Raw genomic sequence first — 26,560 nt, forward strand, 5'->3', positions numbered from 1 at the left:
GCCATGTTACAACATGCTGCTCATCTCGGTGCAACATAATCCACTTGCCTCACTTCTTATAGAAAATCGATGGATTTTTCTTCTGAATAGAAGTGACAAATCTGCAAAGACAACAATAATTTTGCAAAGAATTCTGAGTCGATTGACAAACAAAGGAATACAAAGAATTATGCACACCTGAGGGACATTGACTGGAGGAGGACACCTGAGAGAGTCTGGTGAATGGGGCTCAGTTTACGCTGTTGTCAAAGCTGTAAGGTTTACTTATAAACACCTGTATCATCTTGTCACTAGTCAATAGCTATAGTCAATGACTATTTCTTAAGTTTTCACAAAACCGTAAGAATATCTGACGGGCGGAGTCAGTACACTGGAATAAATTAGTAGCCAAGGTTAAAAACAAAAATGTCAAAAAAGGAAAAAAATGTGGATGCTAAAGTTTCGAGCAATCAAGCAATGGAGTTGGCAGCATGGAGACAGAAACAAAAAAGTAAGTAATGAGCAAATTTAGTCATTAACCGAAGGTCAAGTCTTGCTAATAATTTAGGTGTTTGCTCTTTATAAGGTTTGCTTTTCTGTTTTCTCTTCAAGTCTGTTATTGAGCTCTATAACGTTTTGATTATTAATAATAGACAACATGTAGGGCCTACATCTTTATAAATAATGAAAAGAATTGCATGAAAACTTGGCAACTTTTTGTAACAAGCCTTGTAGATGAGATATTCAAGATACCGGAATGTTTGGTTGTTTGATTTTGTAGACTGTTTTTCATGCTAGCAAATGCTTTCTTGATGTAATATGTCACAACACTTTTGTGACGTATTACAACTTTTAGTGTAATATGTCACAAAAGTGTTGATAATCCTCGCAGATTGTTTGACTTTCTATTTAAATGTACGTGAAATTACAAAGGTTAGTAGGATAAACCTGAATTATTGCTTCGGGAATTTACAAACTTATATTAAAATCATGTGAGAAAACTATTGCTATCGTCCAGTAGGTATAACAGCAGGTAACACGAGGGTAACAGGTAACTCAATGACAAGGCTTAGGTGCTCCCGCTACCAGATTACATATTTAATCCAAAGTTTATCAAGGTGCTTTCGACAATGTTTTAACAAATAAAGTTGTAACACTTTCGCAAACCGAGTAAATAATCTATGAAAATGCTCAGCACAGTCATTGCCCGTCAATCAGATGTCAGGTGCTATCTTTGGTTTGTCCAAAAAAACCGAGCACACTTTTTCAATAATAGTTTCAAGCAGGATGATGCTTGTTGCTAGCTAGTGGTCTGCTGCTCAATTCATCCAAGAAGGTCATGTGATCTGCTGCTCAATTCATCCAAGAAGGTCATGTGATCAAGAATTAAAAGGTTAGTCCTGATTTAGGATTAATCAGGCTTGAAAAGGAGGAAAATAAACAAGTATTGTATCTCTATGATGCAAACATTTGTATAATAATATATGACACACTATTTTGATATAAAATTTGATGCAAAAGGAATTTAAAAGTTGCTTTTAGATTTCCCTGTTAGTCGTTTAGTTTTTGTTTACCTGAAAACTGGTTTTTCAGGGTTGTTTTTATTTTAAAAAATTATGAGACTTAGTCATGTTATAGTGGGCAATGAGTAGTTCACAAAATGACCCTTTTTTAAAAAGAAGGAAGTTTTGCATTAGTTTGAAAATTTCATTGGAAAATATTTGTGCCAGATGAATATACATTGTTGCATGTGCAACTCTTAACAACCAATGATGAACAGTTTAGTTTTCTATTTAAGAACTTTTTCGTACATAAATAGTTTTTTAAAATTATAAACAAAGCTTCTCGCAGAGATAAGTAAATTATTGTTTTTATTGTTTATGTTAATTTGAAATTTCAAAGCTAAATTTTATAACTCATAAGAATGCTAGCGTTTTTTTTGTTATCACAATTCATTTCACAAACACTTTTTAGTTATCAGGAAGCGGTCATTTGTATGTAGGGTTACTTGAATAAAGTGCATGTCACTTTGTTGATATTATTATTCCAAAATAAACAATTAAAGTAAAAGTATTAAAATGCTCTGTTTTTCAACCAGACATCATCAAACAAACCTGATCCACCACAATAATATGTAAAGGGTAAACATGTCATGAATGCCATAGTTTAGCTAAGCTTTCTTGTTAACGTATGATATTTATAAAGATTACTAAAAATTAGCTGTGCAAATAGTCGCTAAATCGCATTAGTCTCTCAGCTCCACAATGATTCTTAATGACTAGTGACACACACCCAGACCATTCTACTTATTTTGCTGACGATTATCGCTGTCAATTGCATTCAATGCTTATTCGTGGCAACAAAAGTGAGCCTACTGCGAATGCTTATATACATTTAGCCGGTCAAGAGTGTCAGAGATTGCGTGTCACTCGTTAAGATTGCAGGCAGAGTAAATATTACTTTTGAGAGACACGCGAGTTACAGCATACGAGAAAATGTCATTGAAGCGACAGGCGGAATTAGAGCGCTACTTTCTTACCAAATCACAAAAGTCGGTGACCTTCAGTTGTCCTACATTTTCACCTGATGAGTTTGTTCTGCCAAAAACTGCGCCGACTCCGGTCATTTCCAGAGTTTACTGGAGCCCCACGAGTAGTCAGCAGAATAGCCTTGTAGAAATAGAGAAAAGTCTAGATTCGAAAGATGGCAAGGCCCAATCGAAGGAAAAAACGATCGATCTCAAGCTTCCGCAGATACCGAAGATCGAAGCTTATAAGCAAGTCGGGCCGAATCTCATCAAAGCGCGAAGCCCAAAAGAAAACTATGAGCTCTTAATGAAAGAGTTTCAGACATTGGCTTCAGCTCCTCAGCGACCTCTCGTGCTGAAAACACAAGTTTATAGTGAAGGAATACTAGAAGTACCCAACATATCGGTGAGGTGCCAAGAATACAGACGAAGAAAAGGGAGTATTGACAAAACTGCAAATGAAAATTGGATTTTGATGCAGGAACTTAAGGACTCAAAGAGACGTCACCATAAGATCTGGGACCAGCTAGCTATTAACTCTGATAACAGAAGTATTTCTTTCTATATCTTTAACCTTAAATACTCCGATACGTTTACTAAAAACTTAAATTGGCAACTTGCCAATTGTTCAACAAAATTAGCATATAATAGGGTCTTAACAAGAGGGTAAAAACCTATGTAGATGTATGTGCGTTTAAACTTATACAAACCATTTTCAGTAGCATTGTTAATTTGTATTCTCTTTTTCTTGATAATTTTGTAATCTTTTTGATCGATCATTTACTTCCTTCGAGTACAAATCGCTTCTGCTAAACAATTTAGCAAAAGTGATGTATTTGTTCTGTATGATCAAACAGAAGTTTGATGTTGGTAACTATGAAACATGTTTCAGTTGCAAAAATGTCATTGACACTTTTGTGAGGTTGCAATTTACAAAGCTATAAGAAAGCTGCAGTTCAATTGTCAGCCCCAGCAGGTGTCTACATTGAGAGAAAATTATTAAAACCATGTCATTTGTTGGGCTTATCATATTCATTGTTGATTTGTGTTTGCTTCATGATTGTGGTACAAGTTCTGCATTTGCACATAGTAAAAATGTGGTAACAATTGTATAACAGTTGTATAACAGTTGTATAACATTTGTATAACAGCTCTATAACTGTTGTATAACAGTTGTATATCATTTGTATAACAGTTGTATAACAGCTGTACAGTTGTATAATAGCTGTAAAACATTTGTATAACAGTTCTACAGTTGTATAACAGCTGTATAACAGCTGTATAGCAGCTGTAAAACAGTTGTATAACAGTTGTACAACTGTTGTATAACAGTTGTATAACAGTTGTATAACAGTTGTATAACAATGTTATGAGATGGTCTGATGTTATGTGTCATCATATTAGATGCTTATAGCTATTGAAATATTCATCACTATGTAATGGAAAAACATATAAGATAGCAAAAGGATAGCCTTTAATAGTAATTATGATACTATTACGAGCAAGAAGCATTCATTCTAAAATAGAATGTTTTTGCAATGACCAGCTAGTGACCTTGATACAAAGTTAGCACAAAACAAACGTAAACATGTGATCACGTTTGAATTTTCGGAAAGCCGGTGAAAAAATAATTCAAGCTTTGCAAGTTAATGGCTAACTGGTAGAATTACTTGTATTAGTTGTCATGTAGTTGCAGCTTTTCTATTAGCTAAATAAAAAAGATGTTTCCATAATTGTTAGTCTATCATAGTTTTTTTACATCATCTAGTTAAAACAGGTGTCTGTATTGAACAATCTATTGAAAAAGTATTGATAACAGTTATTTTATTCGACAGCCAACTTGTGTGAGACAAAATTTTATAAATGTGGTACGATTGAGTGCAAGACCTAATTTGTTCAAAATAGATGTCGATGTGGTTTCACTTGGTTTGTTTGTTACAACTGCTTCATTGATTTGTTCAATCTCCTTGTCAACTAACAAACAAATAATACATTTAATAATTTTATTTTGTAAATTGCTTTTATGTTGTTGCAGTTTCGTGACCTAAATAGTTTTATTAAACTGTTTATTAAATATTATACAAAATCTTTACAATTTCAACTCTGAATATTCCAGCGATTGCTCCATTTATTTCATAAACTAACTTGCTGCTTGTTAACCTTTCTTGCAACATCGCTTTATACTACCTTAACTGCTGTCTACCCGACCTCATTCGGCTAAAAAACACAGAACATAAATCTATAGATAAAACAATTGGCTGTTGTAAAACAAAAAGTAATTCAAGCTATACCATGACTTTGCATTCAATACTTTGAAAACCTTTATATTCGTGCACATATTTGCTCAGTATAATAGACTTTGCGAAGACGTATTGGCATGCAGTGTAGATGATACAGTTCATGACCTTTTCAGTTGCACAGACCCATGAACTGCTAAGTAAGCGGATGAAAGAAGTTCGAGGCATGTGCAGCACTAGAAGTGAGGCAATATCTATACTCCCAAGTCTAACTGAGTCACAGAGAAAACTTGTCGAGGTCGGTTGCTCCTTAAAACTTATGTAAATTAGCTAGTTTTATGTCAGCGGACATTCCAAATCTCACATTTTCTCGTCATAGTTGCTTAAAACTGTCAGAAGGCAACTATAGCGAGTTTGTTTGTGGTTTGGCCTGTTGTTATTTCAATGTAATACTTGACTTCATGCAAAACTGTGATTATTATTACAGGAGCTAACGGAAAAGAACTCTTTAGAATTTAGGGAAGAGCGGAACAGAATTCGAACGGTAAGAATTGTGAACTTTTGTGCATTACAGAAGAGCTTTATACATTTGAGATAATTTCATACTCTCATTTTTGCACTGTGTCAATATTATCCACTAACCACAACCAACTATTTTACAAATATTCCAGATTTTGAAAAATAAGTACAACTGAATGATAAAATTTTTAACTTTGTATGAAAACGTTCATATGTTTTAAAAATGAGCAATTATTGTCAAACAACCAATTTTTGAATAGCTTTTAAACTCAATTTCTTTTATAAAATGTAGTTTACTCCATAAAACTTAAACATCTCTGTTATAAAAATAACAGATGGCTGCTATAACCTGCTGGGGCTGACAACTGAACTGCATATTTCTTAGGTTTGTAAATTGCAACCTCACAAAAGTGTCAATGACATTTTTGCAACTGAAGCATGCTTTATAGTTAGCAACCTCAAAATTCTGTTTGATCATACAAAACAAATCACTTTTGCTAACTTGTTTAGCAGATGTGATTTGTACTCAAATCAAAGGAAGTAGATGAATGACCAAAGATTTCACAAAATTATCAAGGAAAAGAAGATAAAATAGTATTTTCTAATTAGAAGACCCATAATTGACAAAACTAACTGTTACAGGCTCCACCATATCGTTAAGAAGTATTGGTATCATTCCATTTACTGAGATGCAGATGAGATAAAACTAGAAATGGTTAATTATAAATTAAACTTTCCCTTTTTATTGCTTCATGTGCTCTTACTATAACATTAAACTAATCATATTTATAATGATATTTAATTAAAAGAAATGTGTATGAACAATTTTAGACTTCAAACTTATGAACTGTGCAGACAGCGCATTGATTCCCCAATTTTAAAACAAACTAATAAGCGTGTGTTATTATAAAATTCTCTTCATCAAATATATTAATACTAAAATAATTCTGATAAAAATCTCCATCACGCTACTTACAAAAAGCTGTTAATGTAATTTCTAAACTAGGTGTGTATGTATACAGTTATCAGCTAACTGCTTCAATGACAGTATTTGTCCTCTTTTAAATGTCTTCACATTTATTATTCTTATCTAAAAGCTGATTGAACGGTTTCGTAATGCTGGAAGAATGGCGCTAATCATGGTACATGGATTCAATGACTCGCGGAGAAAGTATCACAATGTGGACGTTGTTAGCAAGCCAACAGGAACAGGAGCGAGCTCTGACTCTTTCATAGACATCATCTACAAAAGAAAAGCTATCATTACACCAGGGGTAAGATCAGTAAATGATTTCTTTATAGGTTATATTAAATGGTACTATTGAAAACAGTCGTTTTTTGTTTTGCGTTTGCTGTTCAATTATCCAATTATCCAAAAAAAAGTTTATTTGAACTATGCAATTTTTAGCATTACTAACAGTTGTTTTAACAACTTTTTCATCAATATAAAAATATTATATTTTATATTATATAATATATATAATATTATATATAATATGATATATACAATATATATTATATATTGTATATATCATATAGTATATATTATTATATATATTATATATAATATATATTGACATTATATGTTAATAATATCATTAATATATATATATAATATATTATATATGATATATTATATATAGCATATTATATATAATATATTATATATGAGATATTATATATAGCATATTATATATAATATATTATATATGATATATTATATATAGCATATTATATATAATATGTTATACATTAAGTGAATGATTAGTCTAAACAAATCCTGAGCTGCAGTCACCTTAATTATAATATACAGTGTACTAGCCTTAAGCCTGGCATTGCCCAGAATTATTTCCTTTTTTAAATTGATAGCCTGCAGCACGCATGTAGATTTTCAAGGAAATTGCTGCACTGCTTGCACAAAAGTAATCCATGAACATGTTCACTGAGTTTAATCGTCCTTAATACATATAAATGTGCAATCTGGAGTTTCCTATCAGATGGGTGTTCGAGAGTCTAATTCTCAGAAACCTGATGGAGTTTTAAAAACCAAACATTTTAGCGCCCTTTCAGAATTCGCAGAGCATATGTATGTGATGTTTGAATGAAATCAGCTAAAAAATGTAAAAAGGCATTATGTTTACGCAGACTAACAGACAGACAACATGACAAAGTAGGATATATTAACATAGATAAGTTTGAGTAAGGATTTTAATAAAAAAAGCAAAAGGACCTTCATGAATATTTTCAAAAGTTGTCATAAAATTGGTGGCTACATTCCTTCGTAGTAACTCGTATATACGTATAACAAACTAGCCGAATTCACGGCGTTGCGTGGGTATTAAAAACAGCTTATAAACAATATTACGTAATGTAGTTGTCTGCCACTTGCTATTTGCCTAGCACATTGCTAAACTTAGTAATACGAGCCGTGAGAGCAAGCTTTAGCGACATTGCATAATGCAGAGTCCTATGCATATTTTAATCAAGATAACAATATAGGTTAGGTTACCGCCTGGTGAACGGGAGGTTCAGAGATCAAATCTAGCACGAAGCATATCTTTCATTCTTAGATTTATTTTAATAGCTATAGCTACAGTAGACATACCGAATGAAGACAGACTTTGAGATATATATATATATATATATAAATGTTGGCATGGAATAAGAATATAATCTTATGACTTCTCAAAACCTAGTAATTGTAAAAACTCTGCATCATTGATTCTTTATACTAAGTCACAAAATGATATACCGTGTACATAGCTTGCTAGTGAGGATGGACCATCGATGGTGAGTTTTTATTCAAACTCGATTGTTTCTGCAGTGTCATAAACCTTTCTGATTAACACTTGAGGTTGGTGAAGCAGGACTCATATTCACATGTTTAAACATATTTTACATAATGTCTGCGTATTTATCTAATAACAGCTCATCATGAACCAATAACATATTAATTGTTGTGGAAGCCTTAAAACATGTTTGTCTATGTCTATTTCACTCTATGTTTTACCTGCATAAGCCATCTTGAGTCTTTATTCTTACAATCAGTTCTTATGCTAACTGGTTCAATCCACCAAAGATGGCTGATATTGGTAGTGATGCTGATAATGAGATTCTTGCATGACTAAACAAACCAGGTGTATGAAAATGGTGTGCATGCGGAGGGGGGTGACAGTTATACATGAAACTAATACAACAATTTTTCCACACAATGATTCCAGCCATAGTCTTGGCATAGAGGTGGCTTAACATTTGTTTTATTCGAGCAAAAAGATATTCGATGCATTGATTAAATGTGAGAAATTGATTTGTAGGCAGTGATTATGTCTTTTTACATATACAGTAGGTACATCCTTACATACAGGTACTTTTTACACTGCAGAGTATGCTTGCCACATCAAGTGCAGGCTTACTGTTTCAGATTATCTGTCTTTTCAGATTGCACCAGAGTTGCACATGGCATTCATCACACAGCCTGAAAACCGATCACATAAGGAAATCACTCAGATTCTCTGGGTGATTCGGTCATCAAGGTCATTCATGGACCTTTTTCCTGACGACATGCAGTATGAGCTGGCACGGTATGTTTCTCACAATTCTTATGGGGTTAATAGTAGCAATAGATGTTTTGTGAATATGGTTTGCACAGCACAAGCCACTATTAAATTTTTAGCAAGCGTGTTTAATGGTATAAAGTTATGACACAATACAGAATACAAACTTGTATATTCAGTGTTGTGGATAAGTATGCTTTCGTGTTTTTTCTGTTACAGTCAAGTAGCATCGCTGTCTCCATAATTTACACCATTAGCTGTAAAACTGCGATTCTAGTCGACATCATGCCATTTTTCCTCACATAGTAAAACCCTTCATTGATTGCTCATTCTGGTGCTCAGAGAGAATATTTTCATGCCAAATAGCAATCAAGAAAACCGTTGTCTTGAAACATATACCACAATGTGTACGTTTTTAGGTTCCAAAACTTATTTTCATACACCTAAAACCTAAAACAGATTGGACACAAAATAAAAGGCATAGGAGAAAACTAGCGCTAGTATCAGCTTTGCATTAAATACTATAAGAAACACACTAGAGAAATCAACACGAGTAAAATCCCTTGCGATTGACATTTGAAGACACTAATTTATCTTATAATAATTGTAATGAAAGTTATAGTTTCTTAATATTCATTTTGGAAAGCTGATTCTCATTCAGAATGGCTTTACATTATTTTAGAGCGACTTGGTTTTGAATACAATTCAAACTACTTATTCTGGAGCGTTTCAGATTTTTAAACATACCTTATGATGGTCAGCTAATCAATTGTGACAACATGGCAGAAGAAAATATTAAAGACTCTCCACAGACTAACATCTACCACTAGCGCCAACGCCTCTTAAATTGTTTGCTAATTAGTTCAGTATTTCTCAAGTGTGCTTCCAAACCCCTTTTAGAGCTATTATAATTAGGAAAGAACATTATTTCTCCTAAGGGTTGTCTTTTCCTGGTTATTTAGGAGAAGACAACCCTAAAAATTGTATTTTGCAGTTAATTATTATGATTAATGAACAACACTTAGTTCTCTTTTAAACAATTATAATCAAATTTGTATTGCAATAATTACAGACGTGTGACATATGAAAGATACGACGAAGGAAGAGTCGTCGCTTACCAAAATAGAAAACCGGACAAATTTTACTTTGTTATTTCTGGGAAATTGAAAGTACTTACAGAGTTTCAGCTCAACACAGGAGCGATCATGCGGGTGGTAGCAGAGAAGAGCAAAGGAACACACACCGATGTGAGTAAAGCAATATAGCAAGTCATAGTTTTATCTTCAATTTACTAATGCATAACTTTCTTAGCTTCAAGTATTGAAACTTACTTGAAGGAGAGTTACCAGGTCATTCATTTTAAGGGTAATGCTGACAGCTACACCTTTTGTTGTTTGGATTCATTCATTTACTCTTGATGTCAACTTAGATGTAAAATAATTCTTTTCGGTTAACTTATGTTTTAATTTGTTGCTAATGGCAACAGAATGGTATTGTTGGTTTTGTTTGACCAGATGGAAGAACTAGAAAAGAACACAGTGAGAGAAAACCATTTGGTAGCAAAGGGTGGAGTAGAGCTTCTCAGCTTAGATAGAGAAGACTATTTCTATCTCACAAAGTTGGATGAAGGTAAAGTTGTGTATGATAATAATATTTTCATATATCCAACACGAGTTACAGCTGCTCAACAACAGGCCTAGAAAAGCATAACTTGAGCTGGATGTCGTTAATGCTAACACATTGCGATAAGTCAAATTTTCACAAGAAGTTCCGTGTTTACGAACATCAGAAACTCTTGAGAGCAGTTAATTGACTACATCTAAAACACTCATTTTCGATAATTTTTTTCAATGAAATGAATCGTTGTGAATGTGTTTGTTTTCAACTGTTTTTAGTAACTTGTTGATACGATTTAAATATCATTACTTTTGCAGAATCTTAGTCGTCATTAAACTGACCAAAAATCTATATTAATAAATATCACTTTGTCATTGTGTCTGTCTGTTAGTCCTGATAAACACTAGGCATTTCCATATTTTTAATTGACTCCAATCAAACTTCACGTGCATACGCTCAGTGCCTTTCCCAAGATGGCTAAAAATACTTGGTTTTAAAACTCCATCTGATTCCTGTGAACCAGCTTCATAAACACCCACTCATATATCTTATTGAGAATAAAGAAATACTAGGTATCACCTGATTTACTGTTAGTATTATATAAAGAGATAGTGATGAATGTATGATAATATAAATTACAGCATTGCCACATATTGACATATAGTTCACTTTTTGCCAAGTCACTAAACCAACAGGCTATCTAATTGATTTAAATTTCTATATGTATAAATCCCACATTGTCATTGTGTCTGTCTGTTAGTCTACATAAATGTTATGCGTTCTACAGGAATGCGTTGTTATGCGCTCTATATGTCTTCAACAGGAACACTAAAATATTTGGTTGTAAAACTCCATCTGATTTCTGAGAACCAGCTTCATAAACACCCACTCTTATATCTTATTGAGAATAAAGAAATCCTAAGTATCACCTGACTTACTGCTAGTATTATATAAAGAGATAGTGATGAGTGTATGATAATATAAATTATAGCAATGCCACATATTGACATACAGTTCACTTTTTCCAGTCTCGTAAAACAACCATTGTATTAGCAGTATTTTTCAAATTATTGGCATAAATTGAAAAACATTTCTGTTTAAAATGAAACTATTTCCAACATAGTAATATAATAATAATGCGTCAACAAAAATGAAGGAACAGCAAAACACTGCAATTGTTTTTTATTTCAAAACAAAGACTATATGAATTTTGAACCACACAAAAATTAGATATAAGTCTGGCTTGCTGTCTGTCGCTTGCGACAATGACTTGCATTCTAGCGATTTATGCTTGGGTCAAGCAGTATGGTAGAGAAGAGGTGACCTAGTTGTCAGTATCTACCACTTCCGGAACTGTCAGATTAATCTGAAGGGATGCATTTTGCAACACGTCCAGTCTGACAGAGCCAGGTAGCCATTTTACTTGGCCAATGTGTGAAGGACAGAGTGAATCTTTAACGTGCCTACGTTGCCAGTATGGTAAACGGGGCCTCCAAGTTATGGTCTAGTTCGGTAGTTCCGAAAGACCCAGCAATTTAGTGTTGAAAGATATATGTACAAGAAATGCTTAATGTCCTAAAATACCCCATTCTATCCTAACAATGTTTCCACGCTATTGCATCACTAAAAGTTTGAGTTGACAATAACGAGTACAAAAAAGCCTTTACTCAATATGAATATTTCAGGATTACCAATAGACTTTCTGCGTCTAGTAGACATATTCACAGAATTCCCGGTGGAGAAGTTCTACAGTGAGCCAGAAGCCATACAGTGCAAATATTATGGGTGAGAGTCACGCACTTGTTACTAAATTGGCAGTGAAAGTTATACCATAGCTGTAGCAGGCATAGGCCACATAGCTCCAGCACATATGTACACGGTGGTTGTATTATACTTTATATCTGGTATACAATAACCACTCCTTAAACATGCTTGACTACTACAAGCTGTCTAGCTTAACTAGGAGATAGAAGTTTGTAGTTAAAGGAATACAAAGTTCTTTCAGGTTTTGTGTAAACTTGTATATTTTATTTGTACCCTAGTTATTCCTAGCAAATCTAACCAACTCTTCTGGTTATCGCAAAGTCCCAACTTTTCAGAGCTCTTCCGCGGTTGTAAAACTTTCAGCGAGCCTGACATAAGTTTTCATGGATGACTACATTCATGCTATTTAGAAACAAAAAAGGCTTTCTAACATTTCAAATGTTTTCAGCTTTCAAAGCTTTCAGCTTCAGCCGAAAGGTTTACCAACAAAGTATTTAAATATTTAATTTCTTTTAGATAGTTGATTTTTCCATAAAGCTTGCAAAACTTCTTTTAGCGTATTAACTAGCGTAAGAGTATTGAACTTTTTATGCAAAATAATCTCTTGAACAAACTGGATTAAAGTAGATTGCATTTGAAAATGAACTTCCACAAAACTTTTGCAGTTTTTATCAAAAAGTAGAAGTATTTCTTTATAATTTGCGATTGTTTTTTGTTTGAGGTGATCTGACTGCCAGGATGTTTCAAGATTATAATCAACAAAACTTGATTGCGGTTAAAACATGCTGAAGAAACGGTCATGCCAAATGACGTCATTAGGTGATATCATTCCTATAATTGATATCAGCTATTGCGTTCAATTTGCAGTGGGACGTGTCGCTATTCTGTCAGTCTCTTTGTAACTATAGACATCATAATTGCACTTTCACTTGATATGAGCATTTTAACCATGAACAAGTTTTGTTGATTTTAATCTTGAAACATCCTGGCAGTCAGAACACCTCCAACATTAAAAACTATCGCAAATAGTAGAAAAGTACCGATACTTTCTGTTAAAATTCGCTAAAATTGTGTTCAAGTTCATCTTTGAAACACTTAAAAACACTTCATGAAATTCAGAATATTTAAGATGTCCAAACTTGCAACAATCTAGGGTAAGAGCATGTTATGATACTACTGTATATAAGTGCTGGCAATATATTAAACTAACATGATAAAATAATATTCACCGACATCCATGATACTACTGTATATAAATTCTAGCAATATATTAAACTAGCATGATAAAATAATATTCACCGACATGCATTGTTGATACAGACGAGGCCAGGTGCTAGTGCATGACTCCAATCGCACTCCTTATATACATGTGGTGAAGTCAGGCCACCTAAAGGTCGTGAGAACACAGAACATTTTAGACATCAGTGCATGCCAGTCATATGTTGAAGAAGCCAAAAAGAGACCGGAAGATCCACTGCATACCAAAACGGCAGCAACCACTCATGCAAATGGTCAGCATTACATGATGCCATGATGTAATCATTGAGATTATGTTATGCATGTTCATCATACGCATCATATCACAGCATCATGTCACAGCATCTTATCATAGCATCATACCACAGCATATATCACAGCATCATATCACAGCATCATATCACAGCATCTTATCATAGCATCATATCACAGTATCATATCACAGCATTATATCACATCATCATATCACAGCATCATAACACAGCATCATAGCACAGTATCATATCACAACATCATATCACAGCATCCTATCACAGCATCATATCACAGCATCATATCACAGCACCATATCACAGCATCATATCACAGCATGTTGGAACAGATTCACATATTTTAGAGCAGTCGTATAATAATAAATATTATTATATTATAATTCATAGCATAGTATATATGAATCAAAGACACTTGATTAAAATAGAATCATAAAGTTATCTAAACTGATGGAAAGGGCTCGTTTGTTGGGTGAGTGAATACCTAGTGTAAATTAATGCAGACTATATTACGAATCATTGTATATTACCTTGCATACATGTAAATGCTAATTTTAGCAATTTTTTCTACCCTAGGACACTTATGTATTCGCCTCATCTAACTTTCGCGTTTTCGCAGAGTCATCCTCTTGTGAAAATTTCATGAGCGAAACTAAACTATCATAACAAACGAGCGAAAACGCGAAATTAAATAGCTTTGTTTATTGATAGTCCAAGAAACAAATGGCAGCAAGCGATCAAATTGCATCATTGATATCGCCCACACAATTCTACCTGCGGTTCACAATTACAAACTAGTCCCAAATTGAAAAAAAATTTTTACAAGTGAACTGGACCTGAAAAATCTACTTATGTTTGTTCAACGGCATTTATTTTCACATCACTATATTTTCGCACTCATCAGAGCTGCGAAATTAAGTTGCAGCGAAATTTTACTCTGTATGCTACTCACGAAACTAAATACTAGCGAAATATAAGTGTCCTAGGGTATCTAACTCACCAAGCACAGAGTTAGATGAACGAAAATAAATGCTTTGTATGGCTAATCATAGCATAGCCTCCTACAAAACTATATTGTAGCAGTATCTACAAGTTTAAAACAGGTCTCATCTGTGCCTTACTGTATTTATGTCTGTCTGTGTGTCTACCTGTGCGTCAGTCTGTTTGTGTGTCTGTCTTTGGGTTTGTCTGTCAATCTGAACACAAACTTGTTCTTTGTTGGCTCAAACTATTCATTTTTTCAAAGCACTACTCATATTTCTCATGAGTGCTGTAGAGACAAAATTAGTATGCTGAACACAATACATCCTTACATGCTTCTAGCATTTTGAGACCTTTACGTTTCAACAGCTGATAAGTTTATTAACAAAATAATTTTAAACAGTGCATATCAAAATATATTAAAAATCATTAAAAAATGAATGAAAAGGGGTTGGGGATACACCTCAAAACACCTTACATATACATGTAAATTAAACAATGTACCCTCCAAGAAACTGAAACGCATTTTGTAGAGCTCAATGTTACTTTTGGCTGGTTCTATTACCTTATCTGCAAAAAGTTTAGTCAAGCAATCATTTTTTTACAAAAAAAATTTGAGAATGCAAGCTTTTTTTTACAAAGATAATTTTTTTTTTTTCTTGATACAGCAATGATTTTTCAATTATAATGCAATTAGCCAAATGAAAGGTTGTTACTACTCTTCAGTTGAAAGGGTTATAAATCCAAAAATTGTGTTATAATTGTGAAACGGCGAGTTCCATAGAACCTCAGACACTGATAAACCTTGCTATGCCCTTTGATATGCTTTCCTGTTTTGCCATGTTGTTTTTGGAAAATCTGAAATTAAAAACGTTTTACAAATGAAAAATGATATACAGCTTGCTAGAAACTTAGCCTACATCAATTCTCTATATACACAATTTAGACGATAATACGGATCATTGTATAATATCTTGCACAAAGGTAAATGCTAATTTTAACAATTATTTGGAAAGTTTAATTTTTTTACTATACACAGTTCTATCAGTTTTATGTTACCAGACTTCTGCATTGACAGTTTGTTTCCATATTTTTTATTCTCCTATAAGCCGTTTGGCCATGATTCAACTTATGAATGCTTTCCTGTTCAATATGGTTGCCATTTTTGCCAACACAAAGCACAATTTTAAGTTTTAAGTCATAAATTTCTATCAATGTAGCAGCTTGCAAGTCAGTTCAAAACATGTGAGTATTTTAGCTGTAGTAGTCTTAACCAAATACATGGCTGAAAGTGTAAAACTCATATTAGGTTGCAATATTTCACATTCATTCTTTTGAATTGCATCCTAATTGCTTTGAAAACCATTTTCAAAAATGTTTGTGGAAAAAGTAAGAAGTTTGGAGTTGTCGCTAAATTGAGGATATAACTCCAAAAATGACCTTTTTTATCCGTGTTTAGTTTCTGTATACATGCATATGCATAGGTCTGCGCTGATATCAGTATAAATATGCCACAGATTTGACTTGAGCTGGAATATATTATCATATATATAATTATGTATATATTGACATATAATATTAATACATTCAAGTAATTAGCAACTGCACGTATCTACTACAACAATCTTCTTGGCAGCAATGCTTGGGACCCTGCCCTACCAAAGACGTATCAAGAATATGCTGACAAACAGAATGCGCAGCCGGTCAACTTCTCCAGAAAGGTCAACCGTACACAGCGTACTCAAAAACTCTCACTCCCAGTTTATAGTGACACCTGGAACAGGTGCCCAGAAAAAACATTCTAACCCTGTCGATCGAATGGTAAGACAAATCCTAATACAGAGTTAAATTGTTAAGCACTTCAAAGCCTCTTACTTTCCCCAACAACAGTGTTAAATCTCGTATCGGCCTACAAATTGACAGCATGCATAATAACATAAAATGAAGCAAATAACAAGTGGAGCCATCTTCTAATACAGCTTTCTCTGAATGACTTGAGCTAGCGATAACCAAAAATCATTTTAATTTTTTTATGTACCTTGCAAGTCTAATTTTTAGATGCTATTTATCAAATTTGCTAATATTATTCGTTTAAATTTTAGCGTAATTTCTAGCCTATCATTTCTAAAATTTCTCACACTTTTTTGCTACTTTATTTCATGCAAATGTGTAAAATTGCATAAAATAAAAAAATGTATTCTGATTTTTACCCAAAATGTGTATTTTGGGTAAAAATCAAATACAAAGATCATGGTAAAAGTTAAGGGTAAAAAGTCAGCAGTTTGACTTGAAGAGGTCTTTTGCAATTTTATTTAGCTGTCCTTATTTATGCATTTAATGTACACCGTAAAGTATCGGTGAAACTAATTCTAGGATGTTATTAAATCAATCAACTCATGACTAGCAATAAAAACGGCTTTGCTGATAGATGATATCATACATGCGCATATTATCTACAAAAAAGTTCAACAGGTTAAAAAAGGTTATGCTTGCACCTGACATCAAGTATAGAAGTTTGAAAAAATTTAGGTATGAAAAAGCGATAAAATATAGTCTGATAGAGCCAGGTAGACTAACAAACAATTGTGACTATACAGTATATATGTTTATGTTATAGGACAGTAGACACCCTCATAACGTAAATACTAATTCATTCTGAGAGCATTTATGTTATAGTGATTTTATGTCATGCGAAGCATAACATACACGTAATTAGTAATTAAATTAATTTGTTCTAAGATCTTCAATAAAGCATTTCTTTGGCCCTTCAAAATGAAAAAGAAACTAAACCTAACGTCTTAATTTAAATACTATAGAATAACTTTAGTATTATTGGTTTGTATCGACAAATTCTCATCTTTTTCTTATCACTTCCATTTGGTTTTGTGTCTTTAATAATGATAGTTTTAGTTTAAGTCAAGAGGAGCGCACACTTAGCAATTTAAATTTTATCAGCCATGTAGACCAATTGGTCTCAAAATGTAATAGCCAAATCTTTTTAATGAGATAGCTGAAGGTTTTAGGTCTCAATGCTGATGGTTTGAAAACATTTTATACATTTAATATCAGGTCTTTACTGTTGTATGGTGCACCTGCTCGGCACACAATTCTATCATCTACATGTAAAGAAAGACTAGAGCAGATTCAATGTATCGCATCAAAAATCATTTACTTTGACATGTGCCATGGGAATAAACTAGCTTTGTTTTCACTGCCAATGTAGAATGATTTTATTTTTTGTGTTTATGCAAATCACTTTAACTGTATTAGTAGTAATCCTGACCATCTGCTGAATCAGTGAATAGTTTTTGATAAACTCAAGTCTTTCTACGTAACAGGCGCATGTTCTGTTTACCGCCTTAAGATAACACACACTCAGAAAAGATCAGATTTTTTTTTAGTTTTTTAAAATAGTTTTCATTAATGATAACATCTATACATAATTGAGTGAGCCCAATCATTTCATCAACCATACTATCAACCATATAAATATTTTATTATATTATATGTGTGGATTAAGAAATAAAATAAATTTGACCCAGTCTCTTCAATGACAGTTTAAATCAATTTTGTAATTTTTTTATAGCAAGGCAGGCCTATGGTGCAGAAAAATCTTTTTTTTGTATTTCTAATAAAAAGTTTAAAAAAATCAAAGATACCCACCCCTATGCGTTGGTTTTGATCCTAAGTGCGGCGAGAGAGAAAATTATACTTCTAAGGCTAACTATGGGACTCTCGCTATTCAAATCGAATTTTTGAACTTGCACCAACTTGACGCTTTACATTACATAAAAAATGTTACGTATTGAGATACAAAGAGCTTAACAGAAATTCTTTACGTCTAGTAGAATTTAACCAATAGGTTTACATTATTATAGGGGTATCTACTGCGAAGCGAACAAAAAATTTTATTACATTTTAATATCTACAATGCAATATCTAAAATAGCTCGCTAATCTGTTACTATTCTTTAGAACGGAGCGCTAGCAAAACTGAAGAAGAGAGTCAAGTCAAAAAGCGTATATGATATATACAGCCTGCCGTCCTTGCTCACTTTGAATGAGATAAGAAACCCAGACTATGGAGATGGTAACAATAGCCAAAGAGTAAGTATTCATTCATTTGTTTGTTTTAATCTTCTGTACACTGCACTGTCTTATTTGGTAGTTATCAAAAGTATAGCTTATACATGCAAAAGGATTGTATGTATACAGAGCTTATCTTCACAAAAAAGACGTTAGATGCTGTAATGATATTAATTTTATTATTATTCTGTACCTTCAGCGCAAGCCAATTGCACTCATTTTTATTATATTATTCTTGGTATCTCAGGCCCTCTCTGCATCTTCAAAGTTTTTTGTTTTATGATCATCATCTTTTCAAATGCTGCAATCATTGTTCAATATCGATTTCAGTACAGTCAGGTCTTGGTTTTCAACCATTTCAGATTTCAAACAAATTGGAATTTAAATAAAAACATGAAGACTTTCTACTCTAAATGCTGAACAAAAGCCCGAAGATGACCTCTGAGATGAGCCAATTAAATTGAACAATGCAGCTTGGTCACCCATTGGCATTCTCTCTTTTGTTATTTTTAGCATTTCGCTGCAGGATGTACGCGCATTCCTTGTGGTTTTTAAAATATTGACTGTATTTTGTGTTGCTCCTTTTGTGTATTCATTTATTACTGTATTTTTATATTCTTAGAGTAAAATACACAAGTTACTTCTACAAGTTTTCATTTTACACAATCTTTTGGTTTGATTTATTTCTGAATTCAAAAATGCCTGTTGTTAATAGCCTCTGCTCATATAACCTCCAAATGACATTTTGGAGTTGCGCTCTCTAAATATGCATCTCATGTCTAGAGGTCTTTTAAAATTGATTCATTTGTATCAAATGCATTCAGTTCTACACCATTCAGCTGATTTCAGCATAGAAAGTCACAAAATTTTTCATGCAAAACTTCAATATTATTAATTGAAGTTGTGAATAACTCCAGCCAAACTTGATTGTAGCACATTGGTATGAAAATGTACTGTCTTCTTTATAGGAAGAGCAACCCTTATCAGCGAAGATCAAACACACCCTGCCCATATTAATAAACATACCAATGAAGAGAGTAGGAGAGGCACTTCGACCAATAGAAAAAACTTGGATTGATCCGGTAAGCTTAACGCAGTCTGTAATTGGTTGACTTCCAGCAGTTTAATGTCTCCTAAAGTTCCAGTTTAAGTTCCAACAAATTAATGGCTCAAAGAATTCCAAAAACGGTTCTGAACCAAATGATACTCATATCGTGGATGCTGAAAAAATTAAGTTTGCTGACCTGCTATTTGTGAATTACACAATAGTTCAATAGGCTTATGCGACTTCATCAAACATTAGTTTTCAAAATTAACAGAGTCAATGCTGTGTTATTTCTTTGATATAAAATATGTAGACATCCTCAGTTATCATAGAACTGGTAAATATGCATTAGTTTCAACTGTTGAAGATGTATCATGCCATCATAGTGGTTGTTAGAATAGCATGGTGAGCTAGATACGACCCAAATTTTTATTGTTAAATGCTTTGCGATGCCAACTCCGGTCTCTAAGAATAGAAACTCTTACTAAGGTGCTACTACCTTCTACCTAGTCAAGCAATATTGTATTTGTTATAAGTTATTAGTGTGGAGGTATTTATTTCAGATGCATTAATAAGCAAGAAATGATAAAAAGTAAGCATTAACTATAAAAGTAATGCACAGAAATATAAGCCAGTCAGCTACCAAAACTTTAGGTTGTAGGCCAAAGGATGCATATCTGGTCAGCATGTTTAGATGCTTTTTCACTTTATACTGCTACATGTAAACTGATCCATGCAGGATGAGACAATTCCACATCTACCTCAGATAGTACACACAAGACAGGAGTCTGGAAAAGAACTCCCCGAGAAGCCTACCATCATTGAACTAGACGTCCTCAAAGCAAAAGATGTTTTTGTAAGTCAAAAATTACTACTTCTATTCATATCAAATAGTTATGAGCAAATCCGAAAATAGTTTCTTCAGATTTTCATTCCACATATTAATTCATTCCATTTAAATTGTTTCCCGGGTTTTCAATGATTATGAAACTCAGTACTAGGAGTGCTAATTTGATCCCACCAAACAATATATATAGCATGATGTGCAGAGAGCAGAAGGGCATTGCAGTCAACATGTCCAACAAGTGTCGTGACACTTGTTATCTATACAGTTTTTGTTTACCAATGACAGAAGGAAGTGTTGCGTAATGGTAGGGAAGTCAACTTTGACACCATCAAGCTCATGAGCACGTTGAACGTTTTGCTGTTACAAGATATTACAAGATATTACAAAGAGGTCACACAATTACTGAACAAATTTTTTGGTTATTTTTGCTGATTTTACGGCAATATCTGCCTTCTAGACATAATGACATATTAAATTCAGGAAAATTCTGAAAAGAATTTTGTACAGCCTTTAAAGAACAAGTGCATAGGCGCTAAAAATAAATGTATAAGTAAATTTATTCACTGGCAGTATTATAGTCGTCATGGTTGAAAATAACTTTAATATAACCAGCAAACATCATGATTGAAAATAACTTGAGTATAACCAGCAAACATGGTTGAAAATAACTAATATAATCAGCAAGCATCATGTTTTCAAATGACTTTAATATAGCCAGCAAACATCATGGTTGAAAATAGCTTTAATATAGCCAGCAAACATCATGATTGAAAATAACTTGAGTATAACCAGCAAACATCATGGTTGAAAATAACTAATATACCCAGCAAACATCATGTTTTCAAATGACTATAATATAGCCAGCAAAAAAGAAGCAAGTAGAAAAGTGCTATCCACTGAGAGAAGAAACAGAATGATGCTAGGATAAGAGAGCATTCATTGCACCAGTTGTCATAGGAGCCTTAGGTGCAGTAACACCTACACATCAGATGTGGTTCCGCCCACATCCATTAACACTGGATAATTACCAGTTGCAGAAGGGTGCACTACATGGAAGGGTAAGAATCTTGAGGCAAATACTGAAACTCCCACGTCTCTGGTAGGAGTCTCAAATGTCAGTAGCCAAAAGGGCAGAGTGAACCTTTACATAGTGCATTTATATATGTATATACTTATATTGTTTGGTAATAAAAATCACTTCGCATAAGGACAAGCAACAAAACCATACCAAATGGTAAAAGTATCAACAAGATCTAACCCCTTGGGTCTCTTATCAAAAAATCCTACCGGCACAATAAAGAAGACAAGCAGATTACTAGATTCATGAGCTGGGAGAGACGCTAAATAGTAGCAACAGATTTTGGCATACTGAAGGTCATAAAACATAAAACTTAGAAATTAAAACTCCGAAAGATGCACAAGTTGCATGTAAATTACTAAAAACTGAGGGACAACATTCAAGGACTACCAGATCTCATGAAAACTGAGGGACAACATTCAAGGACTACCAGATCTCATGAAAACTTGGCTTGATACAATATTTTTAGCTCGCATCATAATGACTAGGAGTAACCGTTTTGTGGTAGTGTTTACACTGGGTGTTCACCATCTATATTTAGGCAAAGACTGAAACACAGATAAACAAAAAAATACAACTTAATTACGCTATTGTGGCATATAAGCAGATGTTGTAAAGGGGTTACCCCCAGGCCACTAGTTCATTAGCCTAGAGAAATTACTAAAATACATCAAAGACTGGAATGTAAACTAGTGTAGAACGTTCACATTCAAATGATAAGATTAGTTGTTTTTCTATTGTCAGGATGACAAATGGAAGGGTTCCATGTTTATTTAATGAGCTATCTCTGTGAAGAAACAGACAGACCCTTCTATCAATCAAGTATTTAAGAGATTGTATTGAAGTTTAATAGGTTGGACGAACAGAATTTTTAAAAACAAACGACAGGAATGCAATTAAAATATTCGTCACACCGCAATAATTAAGCTGTATCTCATTGCTATTACAGATCACTGCGAGCAAAAACACTATTTTTAGTAGTCTTGTAACGATAACAAACGCCCTGGCAGTATTGTAGCAAGAACACATACAACAAGTGTAAAATGTTGTTACCCCCTCTGTCTACACTAGCATAAAGAGCCTGCAACAGGTTTGGGCTCATTTCTCAAAACAGGCCACTAGTGAGGACAGGAATGACATCCAACCTTAAATTGGAAACCATTCGTTGGAAAGATCATTCCAACAAATAATCTCTCTAAATCTTTGCATCTTCTTACTCTGCCTATGCTAAATGTTTATTTTACTTCAATAAAAGGTTTTAAGATTTTTCATGGTTTGTGTCATTTTTTACATGACAGCTACAGGTTCTCGACTCATTTCAACTTACGTGATAGGAACAAATTGCATACAATCACTAACAATTATTTTGAAAATATCATTGCCAGCTGCTTTAACAATCTTCTATCTAATATCCGTTCTCTTAGCAGAAAAAGGCATTTTAAACACTATTTATCAAACTATTTATTCGATTTTAGAGGCTGACTATTGTCCTTTTCTCTTTTTCTGCTTTACAATTGTTGTATGGCCTAATTTGAAAAACATTTCAATTTGAGAACTTATTCCCGATAAAGTAATATATATATATAAATTGCTCTCTGCAACTGGGCAAGTTTCCCGTCGCCGAGGTATCCTTATCACTAGACACATACATGTCAAGGCATGGTCATAGAGCCAGTGTTTGTGTAACGATGCTCTTAAACAAACACGCACAGCGTCTGCTTGTGTAAACTAAGCAGACATACATGTATTTCATCTTCGAGGGATTGCTCATGCACTAGCGATGTGTAAACCTTTATATGACCACTTTATATGTGATAAATGGTGTATGATATATGACAGTACAATTTATATAAAATAATTGATACAGATAGCATCAAATAACGGCATTCATATGAAAAATTAAAAAATATTTTTAAAGTATGTAATCTATAAGATTAAATACTTCAATATTTAAATATTAGTGATATACATAGATGCAAGGACAAGAAAAAAGTCCCCTAAATTTGGATAGGAACTCTGTAGAGCACCGAAGCAAATAATTGTATAAAAAATGTGTATGTAGAACCTTACATTCATCCGCTGCAGCATCTGTTGAATGCTAATTTTACAGGGTTTGGATCATCTTCACGAAGCGAAGTTTTCTGAAGCCAAAGGTGTAATGCTGGTGAGTTAGTTATCAGCTAGTCTGTATATCACAAACCTGCCTACTCTTCACCAACACATTCAGGGATATCCATGTTACTACACAATACACTGTAAGCTGCATATTCCAAATGCTTAGCATAAACGCTAGAGTGTGAGCGATGGAGTTAGTCCTACTTGTCGGCCTTCGCGATAAGATAACAACGTAACTTGATAGAGAATACTGATGGGTTTAAGAATTCTAATAATAATACAGTAAATTGTCAATTTTCAACATCTTTATAGAAATAATTAACCTTTTAGAAGATAAATTTGTAGAGTTTAATAGATATTGATAGTTATTATGACCATTTGAATATCTAACACTAATAAGTTGTAACACACGCAGTTGATGTTATTTAATTTGGATACTGCCTTAACCACAATAAATTTACATTGCAGCTGAGTGATGGAGCAGAAATAATATCCATTAGTAAAAGATTCTTCCAACAGAATGCCAACAATAACACCATGCTCAAAGTAGACACAATGGTAAGACAACTCCTAATAATTTATCTGATCATTGCAGGAAAGCTGTGCAACAAGACTTCAACATGTATAAACTGTAAGATATAGAGCAAATTTTAAGTTGTTTAGTTATCTTAATAATTTTTTATTTGTAATAATGAAAAGGCATAATATATACGTAGATGAGGTACATTTTCGGTTTTTTCTTGCCAGTTTATCAGAGGCAACAGATAACCTAAGGTGACAAGATACCACAACTTCTTAGTGACTGAAATGGTACACCGTGGGTAAAGTTCAAACAAATGGTTTACGAATACAGCAGAATTTAAATTAAAAAGCATTGAATAGTCAAATAAGTGTCTTTTACTGAATCTACTGGTGCAGACATCGGCTAATTGCACCTGGTATAGCGAGCAGTAACTGGTGCCACGCGATATCTTATCTCTCTCTCTCTCAAACAAAACTGTTTATCTGTATAAGCATAAATCTTGGATAAGAAGATTGGTGATGACCAATCAGATCATGTGGATTTTAGATAAAACTTAACAGTTTAAACTTTACCTGACCCTCGGCCGTTGGAACTTCAAACCGCTGAGTCAGGTTATTTCACTACTTCCAGGTGGCAGTAGCCACCAGCCACTGTTTTTTTCTCTCCCTCTCTCCGCAGCGGATAAACTCATGAGAACACGCACATAGTCATTAACTATAAAAATTGCGTGGTATTATTTTGCATTCTTGGTAATTTACGTAGGGCATTTATTTATAGCCTCAAATTGAAAATTTAGTCTTTTATGACTTGCAGTTCAAGGAGTATATGAACAGCGATGAGACCAAAGAGGTTCTCTACAGGAATGCCAACTGGGACCAGTATAGATACAACACACTTCGAGATACACTGACTCGAAGACGTCGCAAAACATGCCTTTGACATCATTCAAGAATTTACTTGAGCTACAGTTTAGGCTCTGCAACTACTGAAATGTGATAAATTATTTTCTCCATCAATTTTATGGCTGCAATCCACCAGAATAGTAAATGATGCTGTTTTTTCAGTAGAGGCTCCGTTGAAATACAATTGTAAAACTAATTTCAGCCGAGTGACTAATTTGCATACCAAGTCCAAATACATCATTTATCTGATCAGCAAGATTTTTACACAAACTTGGCGTTGTTTTTCACTTCAACATGCCAGTCTGACTATGCATATCCTGTGCCCAGTGTGTTGAGAATATCAATATTAATAAATATTAGCTATTGATCTCTTACCAGCAGTTAATTACAGTTCTTCTCAATGCTGTCAGAGATGGTTTCTAAGCAATCCATGAATTCTGATGCCCATATCTTCAAGACTGCTGTATTCTGTTTTGAAATAGAATAGCTAATTAGGCTGTTATTTTTTATTCATAATAATTTTGTAAATTATTCACCGTCTGGGTGAGATATCTCACATTTATCAAATTAATGAATTCCGATAAAACATCAGGTAAGGTTTTAATTCACTTTAGAATCATCTGGTGTCATACTTTTGTCATGTACTTTTTATTATAAGTTAATGTTTCAAATTAAAAACTCACCAAATAAGATGTTTTCAATGGTCAAGTTCCATTTTAAAATTTAATGACTATTATATATATATTATATTATTACCCATCCACCGTGAACTAGGAGATCTGCAGTTTCAACGATGTATGAAGACGTATGAAGTGTTCAACGATGTATGATGCAAGATTATTAAGAGCTTTTTAGTCACAATATTTGCAAGCTCGAGTCTATGCCAATAACACAATTTGCCTTCCCAGTTCCATGCAGGGTGGGAGGTAGAGAGGAAGCTTCCCAGTTCCATGCAGGGTGGGAGGTAGAGAGGAAGCTTTTCAGTTCCATGCAGGGTGGGAGGTAGAGAGGAAGCTTCCCAGTTCCATGCAGGGTGGGAGGTAGAGAGGAAGCTTCCCAGTTCCATGCAGAGTGGGAGGTAGAGAGGAAGCTTCCCAGTTCCATGCAGGGTGGGAGGTAGAGAGGAAGCTTCCCAGTTCCATGCAGGGTGGGAGGTAGAGAGGAAGACTATGCATTTTAATTGCTGAGCTTGCCATTTTTCATACATGTTCATAAAATGAATTATTGAAAAATCGGTTATTCCTTATAAAAGATTTGGCAT

The 26,560-nt window shown here is 33.7% G+C and overlaps 1 long non-coding RNA gene across 1 annotated transcript; it reads left to right on the top strand.

Annotated features, from left to right (window-relative positions):
• The first annotated feature begins 23,869 nt into the window (after positions 1–23,869).
• Positions 23,870–25,330, top strand: LOC137399261 (uncharacterized). Its single transcript, XR_010979134.1, has 3 exons — positions 23,870–23,923; positions 24,343–24,432; positions 25,211–25,330. It is a non-coding gene; the product is annotated as an uncharacterized lncRNA (long non-coding RNA).
• The last annotated feature ends 1,230 nt before the right edge of the window (positions 25,331–26,560 follow it).

Source organism: Watersipora subatra, chromosome 7, assembly GCF_963576615.1.
Source record: "Watersipora subatra chromosome 7, tzWatSuba1.1, whole genome shotgun sequence".
NCBI classification, from domain to species: domain Eukaryota; kingdom Metazoa; phylum Bryozoa; class Gymnolaemata; order Cheilostomatida; family Watersiporidae; genus Watersipora; species Watersipora subatra.